Here is a 20,304-nt window from a genome sequence, read left to right on the forward strand (position 1 = left end):
GAAAGAAACAGGGATGGAGCACGTGCTTGAGAGAAAGAGAGAGAATGCTCTTCTCTGGCTGCTCGTAAACAAACAACCCTGCAGGTGTCCCCTGTTCGGTTTCCAGCCACCAAGACTAACCGAGTGACCTTGAAATCCTGCAAGGGTTCAAGTCCTCAGTTCTTCACCCTGCATTGGAAATATAAAACCAAGGCCTCTTTTTTTGAGAACCTACTCCATCTACGTGTTGAAAGAAAGACACAGGAAGGGAAAGCTGGGATGTTTTATGGCTGTAGCTCTCTTTTAACAATAACTCAACACCCTTTTACCAAGGCCTCGGTGCCTGACGCTGGGCTGCGCAACAGGACACAAAGGTAAACCCTGCTCTGCCCCTGCCCTGGGAGATGGGCTCACAGCAGGGAAACCACACAATGATGCAGTGAGGCGGCACCAAGCGGTGAGGGCAAAGGCAGAAAGAAGCACCTGATTCACTTTGGCAACCTTAAAAATACACTGAAGCCCATCCCCAGGAAGATCTAGAACCTGGGATTCAGGGCCAGGGCCTGCCATCCCCCAGGACGCTCACACGGACCACACAGGCCACATGCTATGATGGATCACAGTGTGGGATTTGCAACTGGAAGACAAGGGTTTAAAATTGCCTCTTAGACTAGGCAAAGTGCCTCATGCCTGAAATCCTAACACTCTGGGGAGGACAAGGTGAGAGAGGATTGCTTGAGCTCAGGAGTTCAAGACCAGCCAGAGCAAGAACAAGACCCTATCTCTACTAAAAAACAGAAAAATTAGGGCTGGGTACAGTGGCTCACGCCTGTAATCCCAGCACCCTGGGAGGCTGAGGCTGGTGGATTGCTTGAGCTCACACGTTCGAGACCAGCCTGAGTAAGTGTAAGACTCAATCTATAAAAATAGCCAGCCATTGTGGTGGGCGCCTGTAATCCCAACTACTCAGGAGGCTGAGGCAAGAGAATCGCTTAAACCCAGGAGTTTGAGGGTGCTGTGAGCTGTGTGATGCCATGGCACTCTACCAGAGGCAAGAAAGTGAGAATTAAATAAGTAAATAAATAAACAAAAAAAATAATTAATTAAATACATAAATAAATAAAATAATAAAATAAATAAAATGTGGCGGTGCATGCCTATTGTTCCAGCTACTCAGGCGACTGAGCCAGGAGGACCACTGGAGCCCAGGAATTTGAGGTTGCTGTGAGCTACGATGCTGCTGCTGCCCTCTGTCCAGGGCAGCAGAGTGAGACTCTTTCTCAAAAAACAAAACAAAAAAAGAATTGCCTCTCAGTAGATGTATGGCTCTTGACACATTCTTTCTGGAAAATTTCTTTACCTCTAAAATGGGCATAACAGTACCAAATTCACAACTGTCTGTAACAGCAAGAATTAAATGAGATAATGTACATAATGTATTAGAACAGTGTCTGGGTAAAGTGTTCATTAAGGGGAGTTGTGGTTGCTGAAAGAAAGAAATAAAGATATGAACGTTCTTGGACAACAGTAAAGCACTCCATTAAAAAAAAATGGCTTCTGCCAATAGTAGCTGTATTGTTTAGCCCACAGCAGGTGAAGGTGAATTACCTGGGGCTATAAGGTACAGGCAAGCAGCCCAGGGTGGGCAGGAGAGCAGACAAGAACCAGCAGCTGCAGGGGGGTGGGCTACGCTACTGCCTCTCCCAAGAACCCTTAGCTCCCAGAAGGCAAGAGCTATGCTGTATTCACCCATCTCCTCAGCATCCAGCCACTGTGGTACATGGTGGGCACTCAAGTCATTATGCATCAAGTAAAATGACAAATAGTGAATATCTGACATTATATCAGTCTGAGGTGGAACTGAAGAAATGGGAGGGCCGCTCCAGGGGTGCCCATCTTCCATGAATGTTCACTGCCACTCAGTGAGGACCAGCTGCCAAGTTCACAGTCTTGCCTGGCCCAAACTCCAGAACACTTGGCTTCCTCATCCCAGAGCTTCTGCCATGCTAGATGTGAGGTCTTCCAACGGTGCAAACATTTTCACCCACAACTGATCACTTTGCAAGATTTTGAATTTAGAACTAGGAAGAATTTTGATATACTCCCATCAGAACAAGCCCAAACAGGAGAATCATCATTTATTTGGTCCCTTAAAGAATGGATCATCAAGGGACACAAGCCACCCACTTCCTGATTGTCGATCTTCACACCCTGATGAAGAATGCCAGCTTTGATCAAACCTATGAAATGGCTCTCTTTAACATAGACAAAATCATCTGAGATCTGCAGTGAGTATCGTTCAATTTCTATCAATGCTTTGAGAACTGAGCCTCTCCAAATCCCCTCTACCACAAATAGGGGGTGTGAATCCAGCTGAATAGCTGGGCTGGGGAGCCCTGGGCTCTGTCGCAAAGGCAGGGGGACTCCCTGGAAGATGGGGGCGGGTAACATGTTCTGGGAGCCTCAAGTAGACAGGCCCAAAGGCCATTCTTGAATGCACAGAATTGGAAGAGATGTTTAGTAAGGGCCCCATCGTGTTTGACAGAAACTGCTGAGTCTCCTCCTCTGGAACACGCCATTTCACACACCCTTTCCCACCCCGTCAGAGCTGTAAGGAACAGAGAGAGCATGATCAGGGCCAGCTACTTAACTACCAGAGCCTCAGCCTCCCCACTTATCAGATGAGGGAGCCACTCCTGGGATGGTCCCCTGGGATTGGAGAGCATGCGTTTAGCAGAATGCCTGTCACATCAAGCATCCAAGACGGTGTCACCGCATCTAGTCTCCTTGTCACTTATGAACAAGTCCCAAGTTGTGCAGTTCAGTGTAGGGGACTCTGGGACATCTGGGGCTCATCCTGAACCTTGATTTACCCAGATCCTCTGTGCATGTAAGAAGTTATGAGTGGAACCTGGAATTTTGCTCAAGTGCAGGGGGATTCTGAATTCAGGCCTGGTTGAGAGGTGGAGTTTCCCAAGACAGCAGGATCTGCCTCAGGCTCCTGTGAAATGAAGCCTCTGCCCCAACACACACACATCAAGGTTAACTCCTGGAACACGGACACCTAGAAAGAGTGCCCAGGACACAAGCTCCTGACAGAGGTACAAGACTTGGATTTGTCACTGGAGGGCTCAGGATGGCACCAAGCATGCTGTCCTAGAGAGACCACAAGAGAGGGACAGCCTGGAATGAATACAGGGCTTGGGGTGGGGAGAAGTAGGTAGGGAGGTAGAGGCCATGGCTGAGAAAGGGATTCCTAGAGCAGAAGGGTAAGGTGGCTTCTCATCACCTATCCAGGACATAGAATGACCCAGAGAAACCTTCTCTGGGGATCCCAGCAGCAACACTCCTTCGGGACAACATCCCCACAGAAAGACATTGCATCCCAGAAATGCTTGAGGCCCTGGTTTCCAACTTCTCCCCCCACATGCATTCCCTGGCACCGTGCTCTACAGGACCCTCCAGCCACCGAGAGAGGACATTGTTGAGTGGGAAGAGCAGGCTGTTGGGGTCACTGTGGCCTGGGTCCAAATCCTGCCTCCACCTCTACATAGCTGGGGATGTTAGGCAAGTTTCTCACCCTCTCGGAGGTCTTTTCTCATGGGTAACAAGGGAAATCATCTCTCCCCCATAGGCCTTTACAAGCACTTAAATGAGAGGCCAACCCAGTAGGTCCTGGCATGTGGCAGGTGTTACGTTCTTATTATTTGAGAATACAAAGCTGATCCCACCAGAATTATCCCTGGGGCTGGAAGCAGTCACCCACCCCTAGGGCTGCCCATGTCTTCTCCCTGTGCTCCCCCTACATGCCATTTTCCTCTAACAGAGCCCCTGGCTGAGGTGACAGCACCCAGCTGCCAGCAGAGGGCTTCACTGGCAGCCAGGGAGGGCAGGGCTGGGTCCTGGCATATCCCCTCCACCCATACCCTACCGAGGCCCAGGTGTGGAGTCCTGCTCTGCAAGCCTGCCCTTTCAAGGACAGGTGTTTCTGAAGTGGAAACCGCTGCAGACATTTAGCCCAGCGTGATAATCTGTGTACAACCCTCTCTCCCAGCAGGACCTGCAAAGTATAATTAAAGCCATGAGTTAATTAGGTGAGGCAGCCATCTCACCAGGAGGAGCCGCTCACCTCCTCTCATCCTGCTTCCAGAGAGAGGTCCACAGCTGCAGGAGCCAGGAGGTGGACCCCACGGCCTTCCCCTACCCTCTTACCCCTCCACCCCACTCCTAAAGATCTCCACCGAGGCCATGCCAGAGTTCCCGTCTATCAGCTGAGGCCTAACTTAAACTCCATGGAGGGAGTACAGAGAACTGACTTGGATGTGAGGGAGGGCTTCGGGGAAGCTGCCTTGACCGGTGTCCTTAGTGATGGGCAGAGCCTTGAGCCCCCATCCCACCCGGAGGAGAAAATGGCATGAGCACTGTTTTCAATGCAGGATCCTGCAGGATGGATCCAGGGATGGAGACGTGATGGATAAAGGGAAAGAGGGAGTGAAAAACTGCAGCAGCCAGACAGAGGAGAGAGCTGGGAGGCCACTGTCCACGTGGCTTGGGAGCCTGGGAGAAGATTAAAGTTACCTAACACCCCCTTATCCCAGCATGTCTCAGTCACCCCAGCTATAAAGTGGGGGGACTCCTAGGGCTTTCACGAGCTAAAATACACACAGCTTTTTAAATAGCCTGCGATAGTGCAAGCTCTCATAAACCAGCCCTTCACCTCACCAGCCCCTTTGGGTAAACTGCTCAGAGGCCCAGGCTTCTCCCTTCCCCATTTCTCTCAGACACACCTCCATTCCTGTGGCACCCACAGTCCTGGCCTTCACCAACTCCTGCTGGGCCGGGTCTGTGATACCTCCCTCCCCGCCCCAGCCAGGCTCCAGCACGTGGTCCGTGACCCCTCCTCCCCGCCGCAGCCAGGCTCCAGTGCACTAGTCCACTCTGCAGCAGGGCTGCTTCCACTTTTACAGGTGACCTGCTTCACAAAACGGAACTCATTTCATTTAATTCCCACAACAGGTCTCTGAGGTAGGTGCTGTGGCTGGTTTATAGATAAGGAAACAGCCTCAGAGAAGAGAAATAATATGGCCCAAGCCACCCAAACAGTAAATGGCAGGGCAAGGGTTCAAACCTGGGACTGCGCCCCAGGCTGCCTTCCACATCTGGCTCCTCTGTGCAGCATCTGAGGCCTTCACATCCAGCACCCTCCCCGCTGCCCCAGGAATCTCCCAGTCCAGCCCCGTGAAGCACAAACCTCACCCTCATTATGTGCTGGTGAGTCAGCCCAGCAGACTCAGAGGGCAAGAACAGAAAGGACAGAAGAACAGACTGTAGGGGAGAGAGAGGAGATGGGGGTAAAGGATGCTGACGGGGCACTGAGATGGTGTGCTCAGAAGTGCCCCACGGCTGTCTCCAGCTGGCCTCTGTCTCCTCCCTCAGGGTGTGGGACCCCATAGGAAGGAGAGAGGGGAGGCGCTCTGGGCACACGACCGCCAAACCGGAGGCTGGTGAAAGGCCTTCAAAAGAGGCTCCAGCTGTTCCCAGTGAATTCAAGCCACTTGGCCAGGACAGGCATCAGGGAACAGGGGACATGCAAATGAGGCCAGTGCAGCTGTGGGGCGTGCAGGAGCCCCAACAGGATCCTGGCACACCAGGGGGGCTGGGAGGACTCACTCTCAGAAAGGGGTCTAAGGTGGTTTTTGCAAACTCAATGTGTTGCCTGAGAAAGATGCCTGCAGACTCTAAAAGGGGCACTAGAGAAAGGTAGCAGAGATCACGGGCAGACAGCACACGTTCAGGGACAAACCCTGCTGGGCAAAGCGCATCTCCCCCACTGACAGGGTCACCATGGTGGTAGACAATAGAAATGCCACTTGCCCATGGAGCTGATCTTAGGGAAACATCTGGCAAGCTCTTCATGAAGTCTCTGTGTACAAGCTGGAGAGAGGACGCTAGCAGGCAGTGGAATTAGTGGGTCGTAAGAACTGATTGCACAATCGTCCTTAGCGATGGATCACAGCCCCTTGCAGGGAAGCCTCCCGGGGCGTGTTGTGGAGCTCCGACCCATACCACAGTGTCAGCCTCTTCTCAATTCCTTAGATCAATATACAAGAAGCACTCGAAGCTGGGAGCAGCAGCAGATGTATTGGATGACAGAGACAGGGTCTGAGATGGACTGAACTTAAGATAAAATGAATTAGGGAAAAATGTAATGTTCTAAACAGGAGATCACAAGGTTATTTTGCTATATTGCTGGTATCAGATGAACTGCACCACCCCCCCACTCATATATTGAAGTTATAACCCCCAATAGCTAGGAATATGACCTTATTTGGAAACAGGATTGCTATGGATGTAATTATTAATAGATGAGGTCATTCTAGAGGAGGGTGGGCCCCTGCCCAATATGACCGGTGTCCTTGTAAAAAGGGAAAATTTGGAGACAGAAATGCACACAGGGAGAACAGCATGCAAGGATGAAGGCAGAAATTATGTTGACGCGTCTGTAAACTGAGACTGCCAGCTAGCCACTGGAAGCCAAGGGAGAGGCAGGAACAGATTCTCTCTCACAGCCCTTAGAAGAAACCAATCCTCCCAATACCTTGAACTCAGGCTTCCAGGCTCCAGAACTGCACCACAATACATGGTTTAAGCCACCTAGTTTGTGGTACTTTGGCACAGCGGCCCTAGGGAACTAACACAAGCACAAAGGCAGAATTGGGAAGATGGGGCTGAGTAACCGTTTAAGTTAAAGAGACCTGGGGGTGTTGGTTGGCTGCAGGCCCAGTAGAGATTAGCAGTGCCGTGTGACTGCTAAAAGCTGCCAGTTCAGAGCTGAGGCTACATTATTAGAAGGTGTGATACCTGAACTGATAGGGGTGTGCAGGTCAGGCCTCACCTGAAGGGTCAGATATGGTCCTGGTGACCTCAACTTGAGGCAAGCAGAAGGAGTGTCAGAGTCTAGTTAGTGCCCAGAGAGGAGAAAAGAAATCAGAGGACTAATGGACGTGGGGAAGAAGTGGGAGGCTTATTGGCTTCCAACATTTGAAAAGCTGTGGCATAGAAGAGGGACCAAACAGCCAAAAGGAGAAGAGATGGAACCCGTGGGAAGAGAAACAGACTTCGGAAAAGCACAAGAACTTTCCATGAGGCAGTGTTGCCCCCCTAAACTGAATGGGCCACCCTGTGGGAACATGAGCTGTCTCTTAGGAACTCCAGACTCCACCTGCTGACCACTTGATAGGGACTTACACAGTCCCTATCAAGCAACCCGCATCTCCAAGAAGTGTCCACTCACATTCCTGCCTAGCAGGACACCAGGAGCTCAGACTTCTTACTTAAAGTTAGAGGCTACCATGAGACCTTTGGGCCCCAACACTCTTAACTGATGGGTTTAGGAGATTAAATTGCCTGCTGAAGGCAGGAAGTCAAGATTCCCAGGCCTCAGAAAATCAGGTTTGACGAGACCGAGCTCTGCTGGAGGGATGAGGCTCATGCTCACGGACAGGGGTCCCAGTGGGAGGGAGAGCTGCCCTGGCTGTCCACTGGGGGTCAGGGTGTGGAGCTGGCAGCCCAAGTGTTAACTGATCCCTAATTCCAGTGAGCCCCACATTACTGTGAGCTGTGAAGGGACACAAGGGAGTCTATACCCAGCACTCTCCTGAGAGGCTAAAGGAGAGCTCACTGGGAAGAGAGGTGCTGTAGGAGAGGCTACCGTGATGCCAATAAGAAGACACAGTCATCCCTTCATCCCTGTGGGGGATTAGTTCCAGAACCTCCTGCAGATACCAAAATTTGCACACACACAAGTTCCTTAGATGATACGGTGCAGTATTCACATATAACCTACACACATCCTCCTGTATACTTTAAATAGTCTCTAGATTACTTATAATATCACAATGTAAATGTTATGTATAGTTGTTATACCATAGTGTTTAGCGAATAATGACAAGAAAAAAAAGCCCGTACTTGCTCAGTACAGATGCATTGCTTTCCCAAACATTTCCAATCCACGGTTGGTTGAATCCATGCATGTGGAACCCACAGAGCCAACTATACTTCCAAGGATTACCTGATTCTAGTAATGAGCATCTACCCGAGCTCATTCAGCCCTCCTCTAAACTAGTCCTCCCTGTGATCTTACAGTAGAAAAAAGGCTCAGAGAGAGAAAGAACTCATATGAAACCTACAACCAAAACAACAGCCAAGCAGGGTTTGAACCCAAGTCTATCTCATCCCCAAGCCCCTGCTCATTCTAGGGGTCTCCTCTGCTTCCCCAGCAAAGGGTCATGGGTTGAGTTTCAGATAAGTGCCACAAGCATCCAGCAACAGAAGGAATGAGCAAGTGTGGTTCAAAGCAGCATCTCAAACTTTAGCATGAAATGGCCCCACAGGTTGCAGGGCCCCATCTCAGGAGTTGCTGATTTAGTGGTCTGGGCCGTGGCCCAAGGACTGTTACATTCTTACAAACTTCTGACATGGCACCTGAGGGACCTTGCTTTGAGAACCACTGCTCTGGAGATATCAGTAAGTGGGCCACGTAAAGATAAAGGTACACTGCTGGGTTGATCATCTCCCTCCAGGACAGGTGTTCCCTAAAAACCAGGCAGCAGGACTGCCAGCCAGTGCTGAAACAGAGGTTAACTTTGCTAGAACCCATCTGGAAGAGGCTCATCTACAAAACCAAGGTCCCTGTACTTTCCACGCTGGGGTCTTCTGGTTGTCCCAGGATGATGAGTTTTTTTTTCCACAGGAAATCCTGCTACTTCTGTGGTCCGCCACTGTGACCCTCCATGTTTTCTCCCTTTCACTGTATGTTTAGTGGCAGGTTCCCTACCCCCTCTTGATGCTGGATCCCCTCCTCCGAGCACTCTTGAGTTAGTCAGGGTCCCTCTAAAATCCATGTTCTTCACTGAGCACAGAATGATCAGGGAGAACTCAACCTGGACCCTGTATTTCTCTTGATGCTTTTTAAGGTGGTATTGTTTTAAGTGACACAGTCACCTTGTCACCTCTGATAAAGGCTGTGCACATTTAAGCCCTTCAGATCTCCTTCTCAGGACCTCAGCCAAATCAGGTCTGCCCTACCCCCAACCCTCCCATGAACTTGAGTAATTAATTTCTACAATCTAAATGCGACTTTCCATCTGCCACTGCTGTTAAATTTCATCTTGTTAGTTTAAACTCAGCATTCCAGTTTGTTGAGATCGTTTTTGAATCTTTATTCTGTCTTTTATAGGAGCTGCCCATCATGGCCTTGTCATCAACAAATTTGATTAAGCTTGCTTACTCCAGTTTCATCCAAGTCGTGAATAAAAATGTGAAGCTTCATCTCTTAGAATCTCACCTGCCACAAACCATCTTCCCTTTTGGAATTCTTAATCATACAATTATACTTCTCCAAATCAGACTTCCTACAGTCTAAGGGAGGTCTCTGGGCAGGTCGTTTCTTTCCTTGGTTATTATAAACACCGAGCTGATGTGGTCTCTTTAATCTGATCATCTGTGACACTACCACCTAGTTCTTGGTCATGGTCAGAATCAAATCAGAAGGATAGTTTTGGTTGCCATTTTTGACCTTCTCAGCAATGACAGCATTACAGAGGCACGAATGCAAGAACGGCATTTGACTTCTAACAGAAGTCAGGATACCTATCCCCCACCATTACTATCGCATGCTTCTCTGACAGCTTTATAATCTAAACTGGGAAAGTAGCATCCAAATTCTTCCGACTGGCTAGAGAAGCTCTAATAGGGACATGTCATAACTTAAACCTGCTCAACTGCAAGGCATGCTGGGATCTTGGCAGCTGGTCAGCGAGGAGGCAAGAAATGTTTTCCAGCATGAGTTACTTGTAAAAAAAAAAAAAAAAGGGTAAGGACATAGCTTAGGAAGTAAAAAGGAAAAGTGGGCACTCCCTCTCCTACCATGCATATTGAGAGGCGCCCCTCTTCTGATGGAGAAAGACATAGCATATGTCCATGAGATGCTGTTGGAACATTTTCAAACAACTTGTTGACAACAAGCCAAGAGTTACCCCCAAGAGGATGGAGAACAGCATATGCAGGGGTTAAGTGGGTAGGCTTGGAGTTAAAATCCAAGCTCTAGTACTTATTAGCTGTGTGACTTTGGACAAATGGTTTCATTTCTCAAGGTTTCTGTTTCCTCGTGGGGAAAGTGGAGAGAAAGATAATATGTGTACATAAGGCACTGGGGATTAAAAGAGATAATGTATATAAAAAGTTTACCAGACTGTATGGTACATAGTAATAGCTCCATAAGTAACAGCTGTTGTTATAGAACAGCTATAGAACAGCGCTAAAGCACTGAACAGCTTTCACTGATAGTTCAGGGCCTGGAGGTGTGAAAAGGAAAGGGCTGAGAAGGTGAAAGGAGAAACTAAGGGTGCTGGAGGTCAAAGGCAAGAGAGTCTCAAAGTTCATCTGAAGGGATGAGGCAGCATTGTGTGAAATTGACACAGAGTTGGAGTCTAAGACATAGATTAGGTCACAGGATTCTGGCCTTAAGTCAGGAAGGGCAAATAAGTCAGCCTGAAGCCTCAAAAGAGTTCAGTGAAAATAGTTTGGTGTTTTAGCTCTGAATCCAAAAACTTTTTTTTTTCTTTTTTTTTTTTTATTGTTGGGGATTCATTGAGGGTACGATAAGCCAGTTTACACTGTGAATCCAAAAACTTTTTATTGCTATAAGAAATCAGTCTAAATGGTCCATGTTAAAAGGAAGCATAAATATCCTACTTCTAGAAATCTGTTCCAAGGAAATAATCATCGATAGGCACAAAGATTTATGTACAAGGATGTTCACTGCAGCATTATTTATAATACTGAAAAAGGGTTTACAATTTAAATGTCCAACCGCAGGGGGTTTCTTAAATAAATTATGGAACATCCATATGATGGAATACCAGGCAGCCATTTAAAAACCCATTTTAGAATAATACTTAGGACACAGGGAAATTATCACAAAATGTTTTTAAATGAAAATGGTGGTTACAAAAAAGCACAGATAATACAATCACAATTGTGTTATATACCTATCTAGAAAGAAAATATGCAAAACTGTTGAATGAACATGAATTGCTTTCATAAATGCTTTTTAACAAAAAAAAAATGACCAAAAAGAAGTAACCAGACAGGAGCTCTAACAATCAACTTATAATAGAAAGTCATTAAATTCAGAACACAGGAACACAAACAGTAGCTATGATCTGGATGCCAGGAGCTGTAGCTGGTACCGATTAGAAAGGACCGGGCTGTTTTGAAGGGCTGAGGGCTCAGAGGTTCTGCCTGCCATTGGCGTGAGGCCAGATGGAGCCCAGGAAAGAAGATTTAGGTCAGTGGCTCTCAACCATGGCTGCCTATTAGAAGCTCAAAAAAAAAAAAAAAAATACCAATGTCCAGGCTCCACTTGCAGAGATTCTAACTTAATTAAAGTCTAGGATGGGGCCTTCAGATAATTTTTAAAAATTCTGCAGAAGAGTTTTATGGGAACTAGTGGATTAGGGGCTGGACCAAGCCTCTCTTACCTGTGTACAGAGGTATACTTGAGGCTACTCACCTGGCTTCACAGGCCACCTTCTCTCTAGACCAGGCCCCGCACGTGCTGAAAGACCCTCCCTGGAAGCAGGAGAGATGTTGAAAGAGCGCAGGTGCCCCAAGGCATCTGGTCTATGCAGGAAAATTATCCTCAGCCTTGGTGGACATTAACAGAAGTGCTCCTTAAACCTTGCCTGTTTGGGAGCTTTTACCACAAGGACACTGCTCTATACTTAGATGCCTGACCCAGGGTACCAGATGACTCCATAAACTGAAATCGCAGACTCTTCAAGAGGGAAAGGAAAGAAAACCCAGGAACCTGGGAAATCTACAGGGACCTGACCCTACATTAACAGGAGCGAGTGGTATTTTCCTCTTCTGTCCTGCTTTTGGGCAGAAATACACACCTACCAACAGAACAACGTATAAACCTAAAAGCAGTTTGCTTTGGGTGGATAAGGCCACTGAGAGGGCTCCCAGTTTCCCCCAGGCGCCTTGAGGGAAGTGAAGCAGAGGGAACCAGCTGCTAGAAACAAAGTTCGTATTAAATGATAAGATCTCCCTCAGCTTCTCACTACAGATATAGAGTTACTCAAGGACCGAAAGAACCGATAGAAGAGGCCTGAGTTGGGTGCTTCACACACAGGATCCATCCACCCTGAATAATTAAGAGCCAACTGCAGCTCTTTTGTGCTCCTCCTGGGTGGGGTTCCTGGGGGGCCCTCTGAGACAAGGAGGAGTCAGGGAGCTTTGGCTCAGATTACCAGTGAGGCTGGCAAGTAGGAATGGACCTAAATTGCTCCCCCACAAGCCATTTCCCTGAAGTCCCTCTCCCAGCAGTCTGGCAGAGGAGCAGAGCCACAGACAATCAGATGTTCAAACTGAATAACAAACAGCACTAGAATACAGTGTCTACGTCTATCTACCCCCATATGCCTCGAGATACAGCCTGTTTACCTTCCAAATGGCATTTGGCTCCAGCTGGGGAGAAGAAGTAAGGGCACTCTCTGAAGACGCAGCAACTAGCAGTCACACTGGTTACCAGCAGGGGCCCGGGCAGCACCTGGAAACTGCCTGAGACTAACATTCCCCACAAATAATCCACAAAAAAAGTGAATGGAAAATCAGGCAATGACTGCAATATCCATTCCAAAACACCAATCTGAGGGCCAGAAAGGGCTTTAGGGTCCTTCTGAACACCTCACTTTCACAGCCAAGGAATCTAATGGTTTGCCAGAAGTGCTCAAGTAGGGATTCCTCCCTCATTTCCACCCCAGCCTCCCCTCCTCAGTAACTTAAACCTGTCTCCTCCAATGTGATCCTCCGGGGACTGGCAGAACAGATGGTCACCAACCATCTTCCAAGTACCAACATTTCCCATCACAGAAGATGCCAGCCAGAGACATTCCTGGTTCAAATGCAGAGATATTCTGATAATATCGATAAGGCTTCAAATTCATACCAGGTCCATGTGTAAGTCTGATTAAGTCATCCTTACTAAACGCAGATTGATGAGGGCAGTGTCATGGTGGGACTCAGCACATCCAACATTGCCTGTAAAGCTTTCATGTACTCACGGAAAGCTGATGGAGTCCTTGCCCTTCTGTTTCAAGTCTGAGAGTAGAGGAAGATCAGTAGACCAACTGGTGGGAAGACTGCACAAGGTCAAACTCTCCCAAACCTGTCCCCATCCCCTGCTTTCTCCATTTTGCCCAACAACAAATTGGACAGAAAACCACGTTCTTGTTTGTGTGTTTGTTTGTTTCACTCTGAAGACACCAAGTCTAATAATTCTCAATAGTGACCCCCCCCAAAAAAAATAGGTCAGGATTAAGGAGCATATTATACAAGGTTTGGTTTTCCTCTCTCAGGCTTATTAAAACAAAACACTGAAACAGAAGGGAAGGGAAGGGAAGTGACATGGCAGAACCACAGAACATTCAACACCCTCCCTTCCCTCTCCTTTCAGAACTCTGCTCCCAGTTGGAACTTCTCCCTGCCACTTTCTAGCATTCAAGCTGGTCATAAGGGAAATTTCTTCAGAAGCAAAGTCTTGGAGGAGATCCACGTGAGATAGAGAACGGCACACACAACGATCATCCTTTTCCAGATTACCCATCATCTCCTCAGCTAAGGCAGATGTCATCAAACCAAAAGTCACAGAGAGGGAGGCTTGCAGAAGTACAGCAGTATGCCAGTGAAAAATCCAGGTGCTGTCCCTGCAAGCTATAAAAGAAGGGCTCAACCCTGTCGATGCAATCACACTCCATTAAGTCAAGACACTTGCTTTGGCCTCTTGCCATACATTTCAGATCGAGTTATTTAAATGTTGTCATAAATTTAAGAAAAACATAGTGATGGCTAAACTCAAATGCCAAAGATCAGAATGCAAAGAAAACTTATTCTTTAGCAGTAACTGTTTTCAATATACACACATATATCTTCAGGGAATGAAGAGAGGTTAGTGACTGAGGTGACTAGATGCGGCAAAGAATAGTGCCCAGGATGTACTGGGGTTCAGTGTCCTAAACATAAATAACACTTCCTCGCAATAGATGTCATCCCCAGATCTCCTGGTGCCTGGCTTTGCTTCTGTCTATGTACAGGTACAGGGAAGGGAAACAGCGAAGGTGGTGGAACCCTAGCCCTCTCTGCCTTCACCCTAAACCCTGGACTCCAAGTCCTTTGCACAACTCCACATTACTGTCAGGTCACCCAGAAAAACCTGCAGGGAAACACATACACACACACCCCCATACACACACAAAAAGATTAAATTCCAACACAGAAATAGAGGCAATGATGATAACTGGGTTCTAGTCAGGCTGATTTACTTTCACTGGGGAGACCAAAGAGATACCATGTTTACTGTTGTTACGTGGCCCCTAGAACAGTGCCTGGTACTAAGTAGGTGCTTAGAAAATGATGAACAGTTTATCGCCACTGTTGGTCTCATTTACCCTGAACCCAGGCAATAATAGAGGCAATACTTTAATAATCATGGGGAACATCTGGCTACTGGCAGGATCTGGGTGGTGGGGCACCGGAACTCAGCCCTGGTAACTTAAAGGCAATAGAACAAGGTCACATGCATCAGAGATCTTGTCCTTTTGCCCTCTGTGTCCATCCCACCCCTTCAATCCTCAATGAAAGCAGCAAACTGGTTGGCAGATTGTTAGTGGTCTGAGTTGACTTGCCCTGTGGAATATAGAAGAGTGACCAAGACTAGGGATGGCGGTGTCAAGGTCTATGTTCAAAACAAGTGGACCCAATAGCGTCTTCTTCCCAAACACACATACTTCCCAAATACACACACTCTGTCCAGCTGATTCTCCTTCTGCTGCCATCTCTCTAACCCCTTGCTAGAATTCCCATTCCTCTTTTTAGACTACACTCAGGCCTTTTGTGATATTCCTTGGGATCTGCAGACATCCATCCAATCTCTTTGCTATGTTACAGGAAACAAAAAGTCCAAAAGTCATGGTTGGATGTTTTTTCTTTTTTATTAAGAATAAAATTGGCCAGACATGGTAACCCATGCCGGTGGTCCTAGCTACTCAGGAGCCCGAGCCAGGAGGATCACTCGAGCCCCGGAGCTCAAGACTGCAGTGAGCCCTGATGGTGCCACTGCACTCCAGCCTGGGTGACAGAGCAAGACTCTGTCTCAAAAAAGAAAAAAACAAATAAAATAAAATTAGTCCCACTGGATTTCTAGTGTGGAGGGGAACAGGAGACCTGAGACCAAATCTAGGCTCTATATCTGGAAGCTTGTATCAATAGATGTGAAGTGCTCAGATTTCTATAAGACAAGATGGCTCTCTGAGCTTATCGAATTTATCATCTAAGAAAAGAATCTTAATGGGCCCAGAGGGCTAGAGTAAGCCAGGGGTCCAGCAGATCAGAAGTAGCACCAGGCTATGGGATATTATTCCAAGCAATCCCCAGGCATAGAGAGACAAGATAACATGTACATCCAATATAGATGAGATCATTTCTTAGAATCTTAATCTTTTAATCCATAGATATAGGTGGGCACACTACTCAAGGGCTAGAAATTGATTTTGTTTGGAATACTTCCTTTGGCCAGTTTAACTTTGAACACCCAATTGTCTCCACGACATGTTAATTATCTAATCACCTGCCTGACCTTTGAAGGCATTTGAGTTTGTGATTCCCCTGACACATGATTCCCCTCCAAGGCTTCTTCCAGCTTATGGCCTCAATAAGAAATAATTAATGGAGGGGCTTCCCACTGAGGAAGCAGCAATCTATAGAGGCTTCTCTTGTCTTCCTAGACTAGCTCTAGGAAAAGCCATTAGGGTATCCCTCCCCCTCCATCCCTTGTGCTGTCCCACCTTCCCTATATAGATAGCTGGTGAGGAAGGGGGTGCTGGGTCCCCTCTCTCCGGGAAGAGTCAACAACCCACCTGTCTTAGCCAGATGCGGTGGCTCACACCTGCAATCCTAGCACTCTAGAAGGCTGAGGCAAGTGGACTACTTGAGCTCAGAAATTCAAGACCAGGCTGAACAAGAGCAAGACCCTGTCTCTACCTAAAATAGAAAAACTAGCAGGGCCTTGTAGTGGGGGGTTATAGTCCCAGCTATTTGGGAGCTGGGAGAGAGAATTGCTTAAGCCCATGAGTCTGAAGTTGCTGTGAGCTAAGATGCTATGGCATTCTAACATGGACAAGAGTGAGAATCTATCTAAAAAAAAAAAAACAGCTCTCTGTCCCACCTGAGTCATCAAGCCTTCTTTAACCAGTCCCTATCTAAACCTTGGTCATCATTTGGCACCTTGCTGCTTCGTACTGCCTGTGTGTTTTCCTGTCCACATGCTCCTTCCCCAAACACATAAAGAAGTGTCTTGGGATCAAACTGGTGAATTTAGCAACCTCTGTGGGCATGGGCTCAGCCCTGTACCTTTTGTACCTACCAGCACCTAACATGGTGAACTGAACACAGTGGGTGCTAAAACAGTATTTGATGCCTACAATGATGATAATGGTGACTACTATTAGCTTTGGAAAAGGAAGGCTCTGACATTGAGTACTTGGAATGAGGAAAGAGATGGAAGATCTGCCAGCCCTTCCCAAACTGGTGGTGGCAGCTGTTGGTATGCAGAAAGGGGCTCCCCCCTCAACACACACACACACACACACACACACACACACACACACACATCTTTCCCAACCTGGCACAGCCAGAGGCAACCCTACCTTCTAAGTGGTCCACCTGGCACCACTCCCAGAAAGGCCCAGAATAGTTTTCACCCTCCTGTGAGAGACCCAGTGGCAAGTTCTCTCTCTCTTTGATATTTCATCCCCCTTCCTCCTCCTTTGGAAACCTAGACTTGGGGCAGGGTACTGGCCGTTTCTTTCCAAGATGCTTCTTTATCTGCCTCCCTTTCCCTAGTTGAGGTCCAGGTCTAAGGCTCAAGTTCCTCTCTTACCTCTCCTTCAAGGTCATCTATCCCGGGCGATGGCAGGCCACTTCTGAACGTCGAGAAGGAAGGAATGGGGGTGGGGTATTGAGGAGAAAGAATGGAGAACAGCCTAAAAGGTAAGGAGAAGTCGGAGAAGGGAGGGCGAGGAGCAAGCAGGGTGCTCTGGAGAGATGCACCGCGGCCAGAAGGAGGTGGGGGTGGTCTGAGAAACGTGGAAGGAGGTCGGATCTAAGGGGCTGAGGGAAAAGATGGGGCTAGGAGCAAAGAAGGCAGGACCCTTGTGGGGTCTAGATAGAAGCAAGCTTCCAACACTCCAACCCCAATTCTGCTGGCCGGCAAGGAGCGCACCCGAGGGTAGGCAGCCTGAAGAGGGAAGCGGGATGGGGGCAGAGTCCAGTGGTCACCTCTCCGCATCTAAACTGGGGGCCCATTCCTGCCTGGAGCAAGTCAGGGCGGTCAGAATGACCCTAGGAAGGGGCTGCGGGAGGATGAGGAGTGGGCAAGAACGGCGCTGCAGGTGCTCCTCCTCGATGTTTAAAGTTTGAAATAAGCGAAGGAGTGGGTTCCTTTAGGCCGGGTCCTGGTGCGCCTCGTCTTCTTCCTCGGCGGGTCCTGGGTACTGCCCTCCGGCTTCCGCCCCGCGCGGGTCCCGGATCCCCTCTCCGGTCTCCATCCCTCCCTGTGCCTGAGCGCCCCCCGCTCCCTCCCTCCGCTTTGGATCTCCCGTACGACGTGAGCGGAAAGTGAATGGGCAGCCGGGACCACAAAGACAAATTACCATGAGAAAAATAAATCGGGAAGTCGCCTTTCGTGTCCCTGGTTCCCGCCGCCGCCGCACCCCTCTCCACCCGCCTAAGCCGGAGCGCGAGGCTCCCGAGCCGCAGTATTGGGGCTTGGAGGGCAGAGTTAGCTCTGCAGGACCCTGTGAGGGCAAGGGTATTCTGGAGGGGGGTCCGGTAAGAATCCGGGCGAGGCCCCCGCAGGCGGCTGCAGCGGAGCGAGGACTTCCCCGAGCGGGAGATTTCGCACTCCGGGCGGGCCACGCGTTCCCACGCGCCCGCACTCTCCCTCCGCCCCGTTTACTCGCCAGCTTTCTCGGAGCCTCCATCTCCGCGCCAGTCTGGGCACCTCTGCCCCGCGCTCTCCCGGGCTTTCACACGTCCGTCTCCTCCTCCAGGACGAGGCCCTCGGTCCCAATCGAGGTTGCAGCCCAGACGCGCCTACCGCAGCTCAGGGACGGCCCAGTTCAACCAGAACCCGGAGCTGGCGAGGACGCCCAAGCGGAGGTGGCAGTGGGCGGCGCGGAAGCCTGGACACCTTCTGTCCTCCCGACCGCAGCCTCCCCAACCTGGCTCCAACTTGCCACCGCCCCGGGGCCTCTACCCCTCTACCCATTCGAGTTGCTGAAGTTTGCAACTTGCAGCCCCAGTCCGCGCAGGGGAAGCGTCCCGGGCTCCTGGGACTCACCTCCGAGCTGCGGGCGCAGGTGCCGGGTCCCGGAGACTCCCGGCGGCTCTTGGCTCGCGGCGGCGCGGAGCGGCGGGGGCGAACCAGAAAGGCTGGCAACCGGTCTGGGAACCGGGCGACCGCGCAGGAACGGCCTCCAGCTCTCGGCTCAGCGCTCCGGTGCAGCCTCGACCCGGACCCGCGCCCGAAGCTCTCGGGCTCCCAGCAGCCGCTGGACGCGCGGCCGACCCGCCCGACTCCGCGGAGCTGGGCTCTGCCACCAACCCCTGCGCTCCAACCAGCTTCCGACCCGGCGCTCCGGAGAGAGCAGGGAGGAGGGGACCGAGGGAGCAGTAGGAGGAGGGGAGAGGCGGTGGGGGAGGAGTTGGAAGCGAGCGGAGTGAGGAGGGGAGCGGGAGCGAATAGGAGGAGGGGGTTGGAGAGGACCTGCCGCCGCAGGCGCTTCACCCGCCAGCCCCGCGGCGCGCGGAAGAGCGCGAGGGGGCGCCCTGCATCCCCACGTCGGCTCAGCCCGACTCCCGCCCCGGGCCTGCCGAGTTTGTGTCACCCGGTGGGTAGACCGAAGCCGCCTTCCCCAGTCGGCATTCTAGCGGCGAGATCTGGGGCCCTGAGCACTTGCCACCGTTTGTCACATCCTGTCTCACAGTCCTGGGTTACCCGCATCTGGAATCCGACTTCTTCCAGGGGCGTCAGCGCGGCTGGCCCAACCCAAACCCCCTGGACCTGAAAAAGCTCCCCCAGCATCCCCACGGGCTCTGGAATTCCCCAACCCTATTAGCTAGGAACAATCTTTTAGCCAGTGGCTTCAAAGGGGACTGGCGATGTGTTGTAAACCGCAGTAGCAGGGAGGTAGGCTAAGTTGCTGGACTGGAAGCCAGAACTGGTCGGATCGTGGTAAACCTTGCAGGCTGTACGACCTTGAGCAAACGTCTCCAAGCCTCAGTTTCCTCAGCTGTAAACTGGGCTTGGTAATACGCACCCTACAGAATTGTGCAGAACAAACAGAGAATACAGTGAGTAAAATAACATCAGGAACATTGGTAGGGCATCCAAGAGATGAGCGATCAGGGGGGGCAGTGGAGCCTTCTCCGCGGAGAGATGAAGGTTTAGCGTGATCACTACCCAGCCAGGCTGGATTGTTTACAAGTTTAAGTGATCTAGTGTTTCTGATGGCTAGAAAGCGGGAGAGAAAGAAGTAGGGGTCAATCTTCAAATTCAAGCTGCCCGAACTGCAAGAGGGTGGGAAGGGAGCCCTCTGCTGAATAAAAGAGGTATTTTAAAATAAAAAAGGTGACCTAAGAAAAAATCAGAGTGAGAAAGACAAAGGATCTGAAAAATGAAAACCAAGGAAGTGTGATTCTAAGAGAAAACCAAAGAGAACTGTGAAATAAAAATAGATGAGTTGGAGGAAGGAAAGCATTAAAAGACTTTTCTAGAGTATACCAGAAACTGGAGGTTTAAGACAAAGTCCAAGTGAACCATTTTACATAACAAAATTCTGGGTAAAGGAAATCCCAGATGAAGGAAGAATGGAGACAGTAAGAGCCCCAGAGAAGCATCCCCTTCCCACCAACCCCTTCTTCTGAACCAAGATAAGAAGTTTAGCTAGGACTATGGCTGTGAATCAAGAAGGGAGTTTATAAGATGCTGTAAAAAAGAGAAACAGTGGGAAATCTCAGAGATAAAGACTTTTTAGGGCAACAGAAATGCTGCAATTCATAGTGTGCAGAAAGGAGAGGAACTTGCAAAGGTAAAACATTCTAGACACAAAGACAAAGATGTAGAGAAGAAGAAAACAGTAAGGAAAAAGGCATGTCTGGTCATACTAGTCTGGTAGCCCATCCATTTACAAGTGGTGTAGA

General features: G+C 49.4%; 1 protein-coding gene across 5 annotated transcripts in view; it reads right to left on the reverse strand.

Moving 5' to 3' along the window:
• Positions 1–18,816, reverse strand: part of SEMA5B (semaphorin 5B) — a 117,347-nt gene extending 98,531 nt beyond the window's left edge. For 3 of the 5 annotated variants that reach the window (XR_008374932.1, XR_008374933.1, XM_053565338.1), the window contains exon 1: positions 18,443–18,815. The gene's annotated coding sequence lies outside the window, so the exon portion shown is untranslated. Of the gene's footprint in view, positions 1–16,981; positions 17,019–18,442 lie in introns of those variants that run through there. The other 2 variants (XR_008374935.1, XR_008374934.1) reach the window with 2 other exon arrangements.
• Positions 18,817–20,304: the final 1,488 nt, after the last annotated feature.

Source organism: Nycticebus coucang, chromosome 16 (assembly GCF_027406575.1).
Source record: "Nycticebus coucang isolate mNycCou1 chromosome 16, mNycCou1.pri, whole genome shotgun sequence".
NCBI classification, from domain to species: Eukaryota; Metazoa; Chordata; class Mammalia; order Primates; family Lorisidae; genus Nycticebus; species Nycticebus coucang.